Here is an 18,213-nt window from a genome sequence, read left to right as displayed (position 1 = left end):
AAATAATTTCATTAAATCCGACGTGATGTTTAGGTTTCTTCGCAAGGCAATTCGGATTTACAAATCCCCTCGAGTGGCTCCAAACACAGATTGTGTGAGGAGACCATAATAGATGGCATAGGGAAGCTTTTTTTTAAGGTTGGGAGGAAATACATGAGAGCTGCCAGATATAAAATAGGTTGTTCGTGAGTAAGTCCTTGACATTACTCTCTTGTCAAACTCTATATTGAATTGTTGAACCTCAGTGGCACTTCTGAACAATCCCGCAAGAAGAGGGAACGCCAATTCTTCGAAGCAGTTGTTGTCAGTTTCGGCATCAGCCCCAGTTATGGATTTGGCCATCACTAAATTCCATACTTTTTTTTAATAATCCAATCAATAAAAGGTGTATGGTGCATCCATTGCTGTGAAGCTGTACTTTCACCTTAAAGCTCTGCTTTATTGAGGAGTCGAGAGAGGAAACTACTTTGGTTAGGCTTCCAGGAATAATGATCACATAATAGGGAAATCATTATCTTCAAACGGTTTTAAGTCCAAGTTGAATTTAAGGGCGTATTCAGACCTGCACTGTTTGCTCCAGACCAAACCCATAAAGTTTGTGGTGCGCACTTTTTGTAATGGTGTGAATATAAACCAGACACTTAACTCATTTGGTGCCAGTGACAGTACTTTGAATGGGAGGGCAGTTATCGGTCATTAGATACAGAGTTAAAATGTAAAAATGTCCATATTTTTTTGTCCCTTTAAAGTCAATTGGATAAGCCAGGTGGTCAAAACATTTTAACCATGTCTGGTATTGTTGACGTAATTACGATCCCATTATTACGTTACAGTATTGTCTGTGCTCTTATAAAATATATTTTTAATTAAATTGCAGATGCAATTTTATGACGGAAGATTGCAACTTTACTTTTGTAATGTTTTCCTTTATAATTACGATTCTATTTTGCAATATTGTAAAATATTTGAATTTGATTTTCTTAACCCGATTACTTTTTTTTTTTACTATTTTCTGTCTGGACGGGAGTTTATTATTGTACTACTTAAATTATGTATTTAATCGGGCCCTTTTAAATTAAAGTGATTTTAAAAACGATAACAAAAAAGATCTATGCATATACGCAACACATACTAAAATCATATTCATGGAATCAAACCATTGGGTTGATTAGAAATCTGTTGCATTACACAGTAGTGCTGTTCATTTTGTACAGTGCGACCACAATTCGATGTCCAATGAGGAGTGTTTTTGCATCCTGTGACATTAACAGCACTCCAATTTTATGTCACTAACCTTATTTTCTGTATGTTAAATAATTAACCAGAAAAACACTACACTCCATAAACGTCCAGTATCTATGTGATGAATTAGTTATTCCAGAACAATAATTAAATATTCAGAATAACATTACAAGACAGACTCCAGCCATGTGATTTGATAAGGCAATTTCTCCTTTTGAATGGTTGTGATCCAATTAAAATGCTTTTAGTACATTTCCCCAAGCTCATCATGGGTATTTAATTGTTGGTAGTTAGTGATTCGATCCATTTGTAATACAGCACAAATCATCCATCCGCCATCTTGTTTATAGGTTTCTTAAAGCGATTTAATTTTTCCTCAGGGACATCTTGATGACCAAAGCGTGTGGCAATATAAGGAACTGGGATTAAAAAAAAAAAATGGAGTTTCTATTGTCTTTTTGTCCATCTCAGCCAATTTTCAGACCAAATCTAAAGGGGTTGTTTGATTTTTACTCATTGAAGAAAAATGATAAAACCTGAGAGAAAATAAAATAAAAAGGAAAAAAAACGGGAGAACTGGTATGTGTGTTAATGTGGAGAAGGATGATGGGATACTATTGAGCAAGGTTTTGATGGCTTTGAATTTAGTATGCAAAGATGGATCTGCAATGAACAGCCAGATAGGGTTGCTGTTGAAGAAGTGCCATGTGGCTTGCGTGAGAGGTCTTGTGAGAAGCCGGGAGGAAATTTTGGACCGATTGCAATTTAAAGAAGATTTATTTGGTAAGCGTGTGATTAAGGTCATGGGTTAGCTGGAGTACATCCCAGCTGACTTTGTAAAAGAAGCTAGGGACACCCGAGCTTGGTTGCCAGCCAATCACGGGGGCATGACTCTTCCATTTTCATGCTCAGAAAATAAATCGCAATGGAACCGAAATGAATCAAATTTGTATGGGATAAAACCCATGAAGATACACCCCTGGACTAAAGACTGGAGACTTTTTCTCATTTAACCGAATGAATAAAGATGCCAATCCGCTTTTACTGACAGCGATCAAATGATCGTTGTTACGATCGCGCCGCGTCGTCGTGGCACAATCGGGAATGGATTCGGACCCAGGCGCGGGGAAGTAGGATTTGACGAGGTATTAGCTTCAAAACAACATCTTTAATAAATCAACAGGGATCTACAAATCAACAAAGGCTTGGAACCAAAACGGGAGTATGCAGGAATTTGCAGCAGCATGCAGGAACAATCCGACAATGATACTAGGACTCATTCATGTTTAAATACCAAAACAGGAAGTAATCAGCAGATTGACCGCAGCCGCTCTGACCTGACGGCACGCCAGGAGGGACAAACGGGCCGCTCGTGACAATCGTAGCCATTCCTTCGGTGAAAATGGATTGGCTATCTATTGGTGTCAATCGCACAGAAATATCATTACTTGAATGCCAGCCTCCCCACTTAGACTAGATTTGAAGTCCAACTGACAATGACAATGAATACGTTAAGGAGTACAGTGCAACAAGTCAGTCATCACACTACTGAAACTTTTCGGAACAAAGATGTCTAGAGACAGACCCCATTAATAAATAGGGAAAGAAAATCACCGCCAAAATAGCTTAATTCATCGTAATTACTTCTTCACATTCATGGACAAAGGGTCTCCAGAGGAAAAGTTTCGGCCAAACTTATTCTGGCCTTGTGGTTATTTTTGGGTTCTCGTAGAAATCCTGGGACCGTGGTCAATGATCCACTAAAAGGGTTATTGGCATTGATCAGATGAGGAAGAGTTGTATCTCTCCTCTACGCACCACTACTTGCTCTGACCGATTCGGTCTTGCACTCTGAACAGCAATGCTATTGATAGCGAAATCGACATAACTTTGAGTCGCTGTTGATGACGCACTCTTTCCCTATTTTTTGTCCGCAATAGAATGCCGTCTCCGCCTCTCGGGGAATGCATCCGTCTATATCTGCATTTCAAAATACAGGCTGGATAACACAAAACTGTTTTTGCTATCACATTAATATTAAATTTCCCAAGATGTGAAGTTTGAAATTGAACGTGCATTTAAAAAGCGCCTTGAGTGATTTTGGAATTCCAACGCTAAATTAATTATTAACGATATACTTTTTTTTTTTTTTTTAAGTAAAACGCACTAGCCCAGGAAAAGTCAATTTTTTACTTTCTTTAATGGTGTCCTTTGCACTTTCAGGAATGCTACATATAAATTGATGCTTAAAGTTTCTCCAAACTTTTGTGTGGGGGGGGGCAGGGAAATCAATATTGAACATTAATACATTAATGCATATTTTGGCTTGAAGCTAATTGTCATATGATTCAATTTGGCAAAAGTATATTGGAAAATATTGCCCATTGCTCATCATACTTTTCTTTTTCATGTTTACAAATGGACAAAAAATATAAAACAACATTTACCCAAGATTATTCCACACAGGTGGCCGTGGGCCGTAGTTTGAACACACCTGCAGTCGAAGTACACATTGACCGAGGAACATTTTTTCCTTGACTCCCAAAAATTCAGCAAAATCCATGCAGTGCTGGGAATATCAATGATGTCCTTCCTTTTACCCGCTGAGTAAAAGATGACCTCTATGGCGCACGTTAAAATGTGGATTATATCTGTTGCGTGTTGCTCTAGCGTAAATTGAGATGTAACAAAATCATTTCGGTCATAGAAGTCACAGATAATTTACTTAGTTGAAAATGTGTCAAAAAAAGCTAGTTTTGGAAGCTTTAATACTACTGTTCACCTCGTATAATGCAGCAGTAAAGTCACAATGAAGTACACATTTGTACAAAAAATACTTCTAGGCTAAGGGTTCGCAAACTTTTCCCATTAAATATAATGTATTAAACATTTATTCAATCTGTATAATGATAGAAATTACAATTTTTCTTCATTATTCTTGCCAAAAATTGTCACAGAATTGTGTATGCAGTATCACAGTAGAGCAGGGGTGTCAAACTCGGGTTGGTTCGCGGGCCTCATTAACGTCAACGCCATTTCATGTGGGCTGGACCATTTTAGATCTAATATCTAGATTTATTTTAATTTATTTTAAATTGGATTAAAAGAACTGGATCAAAAGCCCTAAATAGTCCGTCTTTATAGATCTAAAACTGTTTATTTGAGCTTTTTTTCTTAGTAATGGAAAATTGGATTGGATTGAATAACAGTATTCATCCCATATTCGGGAAATTTCATTTATTTGTATATTTATTTTTAGACTTTACAAAATGATTTTTGAACTAAAAACACAAAAGAAAAATATTGAATTAAAAAATTGCAATGATTGATATTAAAAAGGGGAAAATCAGGAAATGAAATGTACATCTATCGTCATTTGAATATGATCCTAAAATAGAAACTCATGATTTACTTTCCCGGGCCGCACAAAATGATGCAGCGGGCCAGATTTGGCCCCCGGGCCGTCACTTTGACACCTGTGCAGTAGAGTTTGGCACATATCTGTAGCAAATATGTATATCTTTTATGTCCAGTCATTTATTATAGCCAGCCGGTTATGTGCTATTTTCTCTTCAGGAGCATTTCACCAAATTTCCAAGATGGAAGTGCAATTTTATCGCCCATTTGCAGTTGACGGTACAACACTGCAGCAGATATTTATAGCAGCACCTGGTCACGGGGTGATCGGCCAGGTCGAGGGTGAACCTGACAGGAAGCAGGAATAACACATCCGTCCGAGATTTAAGCCCCACGGACAGTGTCATGGATTGCTGATAAAAATGCACAGTAGAGCCACTGATACAACTGGAACATATATACTGTAACTTTGCTCCTGCACAGTGGATCAATACCAATGCTGACTCGGGCCCTGGAACATATGCACTTTGCTCGGAGTAGTAAAGGATCTCTATATAGTGTAGAAATAAATACATATTTTATATTTTCACAGTGTAGTGCAGTGTTTACAGTTTCCAGAGGGTTCCATTTTGTTTTATTATGCCATTGTAGCCATAACAGTAAGGCGATCAATATAGGAAGTAAACTTTCACCTTCACCCCAATTTTGAACAAACTTTGAATTATTTGGGGAAGACATTATTTAATTGTTAAACCTTAATTTTAGTCCCAAATTAGAAGAAAGGCATTTTTTAATCAGTGTAAAATGTCTTAATGGTCTTGGGGCATTTTAAACTCTATTCTTTATGAAATGATTGCTCCAAATGTGACAAACTAGTGAGATTCCATATATTTGCTGTTAATTTTAAATGATGACTGATTGCAGAGATTATTTTTTCTGATCTTCAAACTTAAATTTCAAATAATTTTCAGAAAATAGGGTAAAAAAACAAAAGATAATAGTAAATCCTATGTGCGCGCGTGTGTGTGAGGCTGCAAGCCTTCAGGCACGGTATACACTATGTGCATGTTGCAAGTGGAAGTACAGTAATCCTTGGTTTGGATGTGAGAATTACTCTCCTACTTGTACAGTGTTGGCGGGATTAACACTGCCGGATTATATCTTCAGGCTTCTTGATCTACTGAGGGTGATACGTTATGTACACAACTAACGGCGCCCTGTGGGTAATTGTGTCTATTAGTGACCCGTTTTAGCGGATTTTCTCACTTTTAGGGGTTTTGGATACAAGAATAAGAGTATTATGCAATATGATTATAGATTAAGTGGTGGGTGTTCTAAATCTGCCTGAAAACATGGAGAAAAACAAACAAACACTAGACTTAATTTTAATACATTTAATATAGAGGCTTTTCCCAGAACACAAAAGGTTGTATATATTTCTTTTTAAAAATAAAAATGTTTAAAAAAGTATTTGGAATAAATCTAATATAGAGGCTTTTCCCCAGAACACAAAAGGTTGTATATATTTCTTTTTAAAAATAAAAATGTTTTAAAAAGTATTTGTTTAAAAAAAAAAAAATTATTATATTTATATATATATAGATGTTCATTCATTTTCCGTGCTGCTTATACTCACAAGGGTCGAAGGGTGTGAATATATAAAGTTAAATCAGGTTAAAGTGGGTTTTGACAGTTTTCAGCAAATCTGTAATATACAACTAAGATAGACATATGTTTAGGATTTTTCCTGTGAAGTCTCCCGAAAACCGAGCAGCTTTCCAGTCGCTGCTTGTGTAGCGTGATGATACGTGACATTTGAAAAGTGTCTGCAAAGTGATGCGATTGGGCTTCTAGTTTAATGTCTTCTAAATCATCTCGGCAATTTGACAAGTAAGCTCTTTCCACTCTTAACATCGTTATTTCAGCAGTAACTAATGTATTAAGGTAGCACATTCGGAAGGTTCCTGTTGATCTGGCAGTAAAGATGTTGCGCTGCGCAAATTGTAAGCCAGTTCCCATTTCCTTTCATAGACAGAGTGCAGTCAGCAATCTTATCATCACTTCTCTCATCGCTCCTTCAACAGACCCCCCACCCGTCTCTCCACACATACACACCAACACACACAGACACACACACACATCGACGCTGAAAGGTAAGTGCTGTCTTATTGTAACAATTTTTAAAATTACTGCACCTTGCCAACAAAACTTCAGCATAATACCATGTAGGTTTTAACAAAAATATTTTACATTAGAAAAATAACGACATTGTAACACTACCATACCAATGACAGGACTAGCCAAACCTATTCAATGCAACATGAAATAATCAGCATTTGTAGCAATAATAACACAAATACACTTGTGTTTGGTTCAAATTAACACCCTAGAGTTCTTTATTTCGGTTTCATACAGTAGTATTTAAACGGGTGCCCTTTAAAAAAGGGGTAAAATATGATGTGTTCCCCGATTTTGATTGCATGACCTGTACTTGTTCCACTGACAAAATACAGTTCATAGATAATGGATGCATTTCTTGAATCTTATTAGAGGATTTACTGCTATATTTAGGAGTGGATTTTGTATTTAATGATGGCGGATGATAATCATGCTAAAACACTTGAGCATCCCACTTAAGTTGTTATGAATGGACATTCTGAGAGCAGTCTTTGTTCCCAAATTGGAACAATTCTTTAGTTGCCTTACACTAGCTGAAGCCTAGAAGCTCAAAAGGTTGAGAATCAACCGACTATTCAACAGGGTTACCAAGAAAGATCATTTACATTACAACTGACTGTACATCATTTAGATAGAGTGCCAAAAGTCAGGCAACTGGGCTCCGGGTCAAATATTGATTCAAAGGGAAAACACAACACCGCCCTGAGAAGGGGACGCCAATGAAAACTTAACTCGGTAAATTTTAATACATCATTCTGACATTGTATTTGCTTAAAATGTTTACTATTGATGGGAATGACAAACATGAAGTTGATTTTTCATGCAAATATTGTAATATACAGTTTAATTAAATAATTCCATATTACGTATATATTTTACCAGCAGCACTTTTTATTGAGCAGCACTTGTTTTGATTGCCTTCCGATTGGTTCCTGCCAAAACCAATTCGCTGTAGTTTTGTATTTCATTCCCTCATGGTACTAAACATGAAGCCAACTATGACATTTAGTAAAGTCTAAGCACACAAATTAAGATTGCGCTCATTGCCAAACTCGGATTGTGCGGCAATTACTGCAAATTGCGTGAGGAAATTGAGTTGAAATTGCTCATTCACTCTCGATAGGATGGGGGGGGGGTGGGGGACACCATTTGATGTGTATACAATGTGTCTGATTATTCACATACCGAAATATATTCACTCGAGGACATGGAATTCATCATAACTCCACATGGAGGAACGTTGTGAAGCTTCATGTCACCAGTCCATGTTAATATATTATTGTAGCCATGCTAATGAGTGTCGCTCATTTGTAAATACCAGCTATTTATCATTGTTTACAAGCTGACCATGCTTGGTGTATGACAGCCACGCACACCTCTTTCCCTGGGTGCTTCTGTTGAAGAAGGGTTGTTACGGGTCATTATGCAACATGGACTACTTAAAGCTCTTTCCATCTTGCTGAGGAAGCGTAGGCGATTGTAATAAAGACAGCCAATGCCAAAAGGAGCGAGCCTGAGGTGCGTTTTCAATGTCTTGGTGTGGAGGGGCGACCCCCAAAAGTGTTAGCTATTCGTTTCCCACACAATTACAGCAATTGCAGTCAAGATGAAAACCAGATTACAGATTGACCCAATGTTATACACCAATTGGAGCCCATCACTAGTCTCTGATAGCCACTGATCCTGCAGGTGCATGTGGAATATATCAACCACAATCACTGTAGTCCTAGACCACATTCATTTTGCAAAAAGATATCCGGACAACCATGCACACTCACACCCATGCCTAGGGGCAATTTAGAGTGTCCAATCAGCCTACCATGCAGGTTTTTGGAATGTGGGAGGAAACCAGAGTACCGGAGGAAACCCAAAATCTTTCACGCATGAAAAAATATTGACAACTGTAATCGTTGACTAAAACTAGTCAAGAAAAGTAGAATGACTAAATATGACTGAGCCTGATAATTATTTGCCTTCCAAAGACTAAAAGGGCTAGCAAAACAACATTGGTCTAAAGCAACAGTTCTCCTGAGGGCTTTGTGCAGCAAAGCAATCTACTTGACAGCAATCATCTGGTGTAATCGCTTCTTCTATTATTTACAAGATGTGTTGAAACATGGCGGCCACTTGTTGCAGTACGTCAGACGGGATGCAGCTCCCTGAGCCAGGCACTGTTTAAACTGGGCGATAAGGTTTATTACTGTGACATTTGACGGATAATGTATGTATTCTGCAACTAATTGGTGACCAGTCTGGGGTGGAATTGACTCCAATTAAATCATGACCCCAATGGAGGACAAACACCATAGTAATGGATCGTAAGACTAACCCTGTTTTTCTATGCAAAGCAATTCTGTAGGAATAATTTTGAAATCTTCCCGCAGGCTGCATTGCTGGCCTGCACACTGTCATAGCTAGTTTCCACTGATGAAAGCAGGCGAGCTCTTAAACTCAAACGACGCCTCCGCTTGGCCATGAGCAACACTGACCTCCAAATGTAATTAAGCACTAACCAATGTTGACTGTCCGGAGGATAAGTTCATCTTTTGAAACAGTGTCCATTTTGAAGGAGATAACCATATTGACATCTGACATTATCTAACGTCTGACACAAGATACATGGTAACACCAGAGTTTGTCAACATTTACATGAGTCATAAGCACACCGGCAGAGTGCCAAGTGATTATTTATTGTCTACAATTCTTGAGTTTTTGGATTGTCAGACCTTGTACAATATGTTTCCGATAATATTTTTTGTCAATTTTCCTAACTACTATAGGGTAATAGAGCTAGCTATGTTCATGTGTAAAGGTAAAGAAAATAAAAACGAACATGTGCTGTTTTTCCAAATGTTTCTTTTGCCATTAACGATGGCCTAAAATCTCCTCACTTTATCTGTTTGTCGTTGGTTTCACGCAATAGAGAAAAAGCGGCTGTACCCAGTGGTGCTGCAAAGGATACTGCTAGATAAGGAATCAATCAAATGGGATCTTACATAGCACTGTTTTTTTTTCATCTCAAGCTGCTCATCTATGAGGCGTGCCGGAGTGGCTCAGCTTCAAGCGCCACTGAAGATGTCCTTCACAATGATATGCAGCCCTCACAAAAGAGAACAAGAAACTGATTGAAAAGTTGAGTCTGCTGTTTTACGTGCTGCTGTCAGGAAGTATGTGTGGAGTCTGTTGGCATCCATTGAACAAGCAGCTGCAGGTGGATTTTGAAAATCTTAAACATTTACTATTTATAATTGACCATCTATATTAAAAGAGAAAGAACTTTAGAAAGTTTTGGTCCTGTGTGCGTTGTCTGACTATTAACCTAGCAAAATGAGGCTAAAATCTTGTCATCTAACAGAAAACATACACAGTACTACACAAGTTCAAAACTGGACTTCAGAAAATGAACATGAACCCAAAACCTGCAAAGTTATTGAAAACTTTTTGCAGCTTGAATTGTCTGTCACTGGCTAAAACTTGACAAAAAACTTCTCGGGAAAATGCAGTTTGTTTTAAATCAAGGATGATTTTTTTCCTCAAGGCCTGCTCTGGTCATATGGAATGAAAAGATTAAGAGTAGAGATGAATAATCCACGTGTTCATTGTCATCGTACGTTGCCCCAACTTCAAGCTTGACCTTGATGAAGGCTTGGAATATTCCAAATAACCTCAAAGAGCCGACCGAGATCATAAAATTTGTTCTTAGAACTTCTACATGGAAACGTCTTGAGATAATTACAATGATCATCACAATCACCAACAGGCATTGACCTTGACGCCGTGAGCCAAAGTGGCCGTCAATCTGATAATGGAGTTGCTCATTAAATCGTTTGTAGCAAACGACTTAAGCTGTTTCGCTGAGGCTTGCGGAGAAAATGATGATAGAAACAATGTAGATTGAGTAAAGCCCCATTAATGTGAAGCCAACACAACACCTTTACTATGTGATGTGAAGGTGACCATGGTCATTTCAAGAGGGTTTTGACATGGTATAAAAAGGTCTACGTTAATTCTTACTATGGAGAGTAGAATCCCATTACCCAATATAGATTGTACAAATACATATATAGTATATCAGGACAATAAAGGATCCTTCAACAAGCTAAGAAAGAGATGCCTCACACTATTTTGGCTAGCATCAGATAGAGAAACTGCAATCTTTACGATGTATTAAAAACCACTGCCAAAGTGGACCAATGGCATTTTTCTTGTAGAAAGTGCTAAGACAACAAAAAACCAAAGCTGTGATCTCCCAACTCTTATTCATCTTATGCTCCTGGAGATGCTTTCCTGAAACGGAAGTGCAGTGATCTGCCTTCAGGGATTTGGAAGGGAAAGAAATGGAAGGATGAGAAAGGGGGGGTTGGGTGGGGCTGTTGGTGAGAGGAGGAAGTGCGGCAAGACGGGGAAAGAGTACAAGGGGTTATCAGGTTCTGACAACTGAAAGGTGCTCAGAGAAATGTTCCTGCTGCAATGTTTTTGTTTCTTGCTACCTCTAAGATGTAAAATTAGTGTTGTTGCCTGCGAATACTATGAATGTCTACTTTCATTTAGCTCTATATAGTATAGCTTTATACAGAATATCAATTCCGTGAGATCATGTAACCATGTCATTTAATTACTTTGAGATATTGGAACATGTATGTGACAGTCTATTGGAACGCTTACATTGAACTAATCTACTCAGGTCACCCAATACAGTACTGTGCATATGCACACAAGATTGTGCAGAAACCACAATTAATATTTTTTGTCTTTTAAGTTATTGTCTTTCTGGCCCTGGATGCTTGTCTCCCATGACTGGGTATTGCTAAATGTTAGTTTGCTATTCTGGAAGTTATTCAATAAGAGTTATAACTGCTTAGTATCAGTTTTGAGAGTGATAGGTTTATCCTTAGGTATTTCCAAATTCACCTTTCAATAAAAGAGGCATCTGAAGTCACATCTTTTAATTCTTGCAAGAAGAGAATACATCCACCCGCGTGTCCGGTCAAGATCATTCTCATAACTCGATGTCTCTCTCGCTAACTTATTCATAAGATTTTAACACCATGCCCCACAGAAGTCTAAACATTTTTAGAGTCTCATAACAATTTATCTCAGTTCTCAAAACAATTGTAGGTCTGTCGAATCTTCCCAAGAGAGTTTTGATGTGAACCATCCTGAGAAGATGATGCTTCCCAAAATAATCCACAGTTCTTGTTGTGAGCCATCCTGAGAAGCCGATGCTTCCCGAAGCAATCCACCGTTCGATGTGAACCATCTTGATGCTTCCCAAAACAATCCACAGTTCGATGTGAACCATCTTGATGCACAGTTCTCTTGATGCGAACCAGTCATTACTTTTGCAAGAGATGTATTAAAATGCCCTTTGTATTAATGTCAATAACTCTTCGTTGCAAGCACATATATAATATAATAATATTGATACACATTTATAATAATGATAAACCTAACAGAGAGTTTATCTCAAATTATTCCAGGAAGAATAACCTGGTGAGGCACTGGACTTCTTTTCGGTGGTTTACTCTATATATAAGAATAATTGGAACCCGAAATAGAATTTATAATCTAAGTACGTGACTGTTTTGAATAATTCCTCTGTTGCATAAAAGTGTTGCTGTTGTTATGCGGGATGTCCGCTTTAATTTTTTGCTTTGTCTCAGAGTCTTGTGCGTTTTGGAAGGGTGCCTAAGTCTTTTACAATACATGGTAGTACTTCATTTTATTTATACTTATTGTAGTGAAACGACAGACGAAAAAATAGACAGAAGTCAGTATTGCTCTCTGTCAAGATTCCCAGTACTTGTTGGGCGCCCAATCGTGCATTTTACTCGTCATAAAGTGCAATGTGTATGCACCACCTGGCTGTATCAGCAGTTTGTGTGTGTGTGTGTGTGTGTTTGTGTGTGTGTGGTGTGCGTATGTGTCAATCAATTGAGCATCCGCCTGCTTGAGGCGCTTCTATCTTTTCTCTCATGTAGCTGGCTGAACAGGATATATGCAAATTCAGCTATTTGAACCATGAAATGATGGACATTATTTGATTCAAACAGAAAATGAATATAAAGTACAGACCAGATAATTAAAATGGAAAAGGTCTATGCAAACTATTAGCTTTTTCCTTATTTTTTCTTTAATGTGTTTCACCTGCATTGCCTGCACGTTACATAACACGTCTTTTGTACTGCACAGTGTTTACACAGAAAGTCTCCACACATTAACTTATAAGGGCCTCCGTCGCTGCCTTATTTTTGTTCAGCAGTAGAATTCAAATTGGGTCTAACCTTAATGTTAATAACATTATGAAAATTACACAATCATTGTTGCTTCCAGTTTTTAATGCTTACTCCAAAAACTTGGGTTGTGTATTCAGAGGAAATTTTTGATGGACCCTGTGATAAAGTGACTACTATTAAAATCACGAACACTGGGGGGTTGTGCATTGGCAGTTCAAAACTTGGCATATTTATTTAAAAATCTGAAAACTACTGGGTTGCGTAACTTTGGGTTCAAACTCAAGTTCAACCTCTGAAGTGTTCAAATTGGGGAGAAAGAGTGGAAGTTCATCCTTCCTTAATGAGCTTGAGTTTTATTCTGTAGCTGGGATCTTCTGTGAAAGGCAATTAAAAATAGCATTACATCCGCTGTCATTTTGTTTAATGTAAACTGTGGTGCGCTAACAGCCCAAAACATTTCAAAAGGGGACTCACCAGATGCGCAACATGGCTGGTGAAACAAAATAGTTACTGCACCATTAAATTGCACCATTACTAAAGTTTGTGTCTTGGCAGCATAGACTCAAAAAAGAACCAAATTTAAGGCATTACTTTGGAAGTGGCAACTTTAAAACGTATTTCTGCAAAAAAAAAAAATTCCCGCATATACACATCATAGCCTTGACATCGCAAATATTTTCCCTCATTGACAAGAATTTTCCGCAATATCTTGCGTTGTATTTTTTTTAATCGATACATTGTCTTTTTCTTCTTGAATAAGAATGTGTTTTCTTTTGAATTTTTATGTTCACTTTATCTAGCGCGGCAAAGTCGACGCCGAGGAAATGTTGGTTGAACGTGGGAGGGAACTCAAGACGTGGGCGACTGTCACGCCAGATTAAGTCCCACCGGTCTCATTTCTCTGGCAGCACACACCAGAAACCTCGTGACTTGATGTAAACGGCCACGCAGCCAAGGGAGGAAGAGTGGAGTCATCGTCATTATCATATTTATGATCTCAATATTCTCACCTTGGTACCGGGGGGTTGACCACCCATGGGGATCTTTGATAGTTTTACTGACTGGAAATAAAAAATCGTAGCCTTTTTTTAAAATCCGATAAGAGTGACGGAAATGAGAAAAGTTCCGTTCAAGTAGTGTAAATAAAAAAATAAGTTGGCAACGGGGGTTGTATTATCTATTTTGGTTTGGAATTTTCACACCATTTAGACCAATTTTTACACTCAGTGAGCATAAACAACACCATCACAGTAGCAAAGAATTTGAGTAGATGTCACACAAGAAAGCACAAACATATTCAAATGTGGGTGTACATAGACTGGATCATTGGCAGTGAAAAAGACTTTGTATCGATTACTCTTTTAAGTCAGAATCACTTAAATTGCAGCCATCATCAATTAATTCACCGTGTCGCTATTGGCGCTGTGTAACCTTCATTTTGACCTCTCATTAGAGTTGTCAGCAGCCATGCCATGGTTCATTCAGCATCCATCACAGTGTCGTTTTTGTTCTTGTTGTCTATGTGCATTTGGCTCCTACGGAACATATACAAGCATCTATGCTCTCTTATGTAAAGCCATATACCATGAACATGTTTGTCACATGTTGAGCCACTGTCCTGAGTCATGCTTGAACATGCTAGTTCAGCAGAAAATGCAACGGATGCATTTCACTTGGCTATTTGGAATACTGTACCGCTACACGTTTTCTCTCTCGAACATGTGTTGAGGAATAAAAAATAAGACAAGATCTTTGATTTTGCCATTACTTAGTCAGTAAAGAACCGTTTCTATTAGAGTTGTTATACTGTAGTGCGCAGTGTGTTAACATCAACATTTCCTAACCAATTTTTTTTGAGGGGGAAGGCAAATGTTGATCTGCAGTTAAAAATGCAATCCCATCCTTAATTTTTACAAAACACATCATTCTTTTAACACCAAATAAATATAATTTCAAGGCGGGAAAAAAACTATCTAAACCTGCAACAATGATCGCCTAAGTCGTAAAAATAATTATTTGCCAGGCACTCCCATTTGATACCAAAGCAGCGCAAATACAGCAACATATTTATCTTGAATGTCCATATTTTTGTCACCAATTCCAATTCAAGAAATAAGAACCTAGAAAATCTCACCAAGACTTCCACTACTTGCTGAAATCTTAGGACAAGAAACAAACAATCAATTTCAAACCACTCAATCACATCATTCCAAAAACTCTATATCATCCATGAAAAGTGCATGACGATACTAATCGAACCAATACACCCCTCAGATTCTAAAAATCGGCATGCAAGTACCACCCTTACGACCAGAAAACTGAGCGGTTGTGTAGGGCAAATCTGCATGTGGATATGTAATGATAAACGACCTTGGCTGGCGGTCGCAATCCATTCATCCGATCCATAATTTCTATAAATGACATCTGACGGCTCCAAGCGCCTGAAGGGATGTAGAAGGCAGTGAACGACAGAAGAGCACCTTACACACTGAAGAGAACATTCAGTACCAAAGAGGTAGGCGTTTACACAGTGAAAACCTGGCGTCGTTCCGCAATATGGAGCATGTCGCGTGTTTCAATCGGAAGAAGCTTTTGCTATGGAGTCGTGGTGTCAACACAATCATTGATGTGGATTAAAGGGGAAATCATATGGAAATATGACATTTTATTGCTTGAAAACAAACCTGTGTGTGGATAATCTGCCCTTCCATCAAATGTGAAATCAAACAGCAGTAAATATACCATGTTGCATCTCCAGTTACAGGTTTAAGTCAGTATTTTTTGCAGAAAGTAAAGGTTGCAATGGTTTTATGTCCTAACTACATGGAAATGATGGCAAAGTAAATGATTTTTTAGGGGGTTAGAATCCATGGTAGACATTTTTGTAGGTATCTGCTAACCCAAGAAGTGCAAAATTAAAGCCCAGTAAATATTTCATCAGCCTTTTTTTCTGAGTATAGGTTGGATATACTGTTTCAGGTATAAATTAGTAGTATTTTTTTTCCCAGAAACTGAAAGTAGTTCTGTTTTTATGTCTTAACAACTTTGGAATTATGGCAAAGTAATAAATATTTTTGGAGTGAAAAGCCATGATAGACATTTTTGTTGTTGAAAAGGATTGAGTTGTAGTTGTAAAAGCCAGACATTAAGCAAATTTAGACTTTTAAGAACACACATAAAATACACTTCACAAAGCATTTTTACTTACTTCCTCAGTGACGATTTGTTGCCAGCCTTCAGAGTTCAAATAAATTGGACGCATATCGTTGTCAATGGCAGGTCACAGGTTAAAATGTCTTTTCCTAAAAATAAAAAAAGACCAAGGAGTCAAACAAAGCTAATGAAAAAAACGACTCATTTTAACTGCCTTTTATTTTTCTTAAAATCACTAGCTTTTGCAAACTCATTCGCACACCCACGAGCCCATTAAAAGATAAGAACTTAACACGGATAAACCTTTGAAGAAAAAAAGTAGTCACTGAAAATATCAAGAAACTGTTTTTTCCTCAGTTTATGGGTTTCATTAGCTTGCATTGCACTGACGAATAATATATTAAGCATCTCGAAGGTTGGGCACCATATTAAGAGATTGCCTTTATAAGAAAATATGAATAAATTCATCAGATTTACTTCCATTTAAAATAATGATCACTTCACATTTCCGGCCAAATGGAATGAGTCATGCAAAAAAGTTTATGGTGCATGGATAATTCAAAACAAATTTGTTCAACATGAGTTATAGTTTCAACTTCTCAAAAAAAAAAAAATCCCAACTCATTTGGGATGTGGAACCCAAAAAGTGTATGAACATGGAAGCTTGACTCACCTCTAAATGAAATGCTTTTATTTTGACACATTTAGTAAATGTCTGTTAATCTGAGCTCTTTAACACAAGACTCACTATATAAATATATATATACACACATATATCCGAACACAGCCCACTGGTTGTGTGAATCTTTGTACTTTCAAGAAGCTTCTGAGAATCTGCTTCCCTTATAAAGCGATCTAGTAATCAGCAGCATCTGAGCAGAGTGCTCACAGCTGTACCCCATTTGGTCCTAATCAAAAAGATATAAAAGCTAAATATTTTTTAAAAAATGGATGGAAACAATACAAAAAATCCAAGTAGTTGCGGTACATAGGTTTTTATTTTATTCATTTATATCAAGTCTTTTTAAAAACACCACAGTGGTTAAAGCCAAGCAAAAAAAGGCAAAGTGTGTGGAGCTTCAGCTTCCAAACATTTTAAAATGAAAATCTAGCGGCAACAGGGGTTCGGAAAGCACGCGGAGGTGAGACCATGACAGATGGCTTTTATCTGGACTTCTTCCATTGGCTGCATAATAATGTGCTCACAAAGCCAGCATCTTAGAACCAAATAGGACTAATCAGGATATTCTGCATCCTGCTTATACACGATTGCTCCTCTATTGAATCAATGGTTTCATTCACATTGTTAACAGGCTTCACGAAAGAAAGGCAGTATGAACAAACACGCCAAAAGACCATAAAGCAGAAAAATCTGAATTTTGCATTATGAACATTTTACGCTCTGAACCTGGACTAGTCACATCACCAACACTTATTGAAAAAAAACTAAAAGATGAGCCACAACAAGGGTATCTTAAAAGTATTATGATATTGCCGTTGAAACACTCCACTAGTCATCGAGTTGATCGTCCTTCAACGATTGGAAATGGTGGGCAATTCATGTTTTTTTTTTCATGTCATCTTATTTGCGCCTCCCATTATAAGGTGCAGTAAAAACCACCGGCTCTGGCCCGCTGTGTAAATAACGAAAGAAAGTGCTGTAGTGTCGCGGCAAAGTTGACAAAGAGATTAATAACTTGGGTCCATGCCGTAGAAGTCCCTGATAATTGCTCTCAAGAGAAATGGAGGTGCGCTCCATGCGTATGGTGACGGAGATGCTATGAATACTTGAAAAGCATTGTTAAACTAAATCAAAGTGGAACCACATTCATCATGTATGCTAGAGCATAATTAGTCTGTTGCGGCAAGGAACGATGCATGAACAAACATCTGTGTCTTATATAGATAGCCTTGTAATATGGACTACCTGAAATATAGGTCAAATTATGATACTATGGTGTCAACCCACAGAGGGAGTTTATCACAATATATTTTATTTTAAAAAAATCCCAATGGAATTAATAAAATATCAAGATGGGAATCGATG

The 18,213-nt window shown here is 37.7% G+C and overlaps 1 protein-coding gene across 10 annotated transcripts in view; it reads right to left on the bottom strand.

The window, feature by feature from the left end:
• Positions 1–18,213, bottom strand: part of LOC144091364 (uncharacterized) — a 218,944-nt gene that overhangs the window by 90,593 nt on the left and 110,138 nt on the right. For 6 of the 10 annotated variants that reach the window (XR_013305680.1, XR_013305687.1, XR_013305686.1 and 3 more), the window contains exons 1-2: positions 16,840–16,972; positions 16,222–16,315 (exon numbers count right to left, since the gene is read on the bottom strand). The gene's annotated coding sequence lies outside the window, so the exon portion shown is untranslated. Of the gene's footprint in view, positions 1–16,221; positions 16,316–16,839; positions 16,973–18,213 lie in introns of those variants that run through there. The other 4 variants (XM_077623668.1, XM_077623679.1, XM_077623653.1 and 1 more) reach the window with 1 other exon arrangement.

Source organism: Stigmatopora argus, chromosome 2 (genome assembly GCF_051989625.1).
Source record: "Stigmatopora argus isolate UIUO_Sarg chromosome 2, RoL_Sarg_1.0, whole genome shotgun sequence".
Lineage (NCBI taxonomy): Eukaryota > Metazoa > Chordata > Actinopteri > Syngnathiformes > Syngnathidae > Stigmatopora > Stigmatopora argus.
The sequence above is the reverse complement of the archived record's forward strand: the minus strand, read 5'-3'. Positions and strand labels throughout refer to the sequence as shown.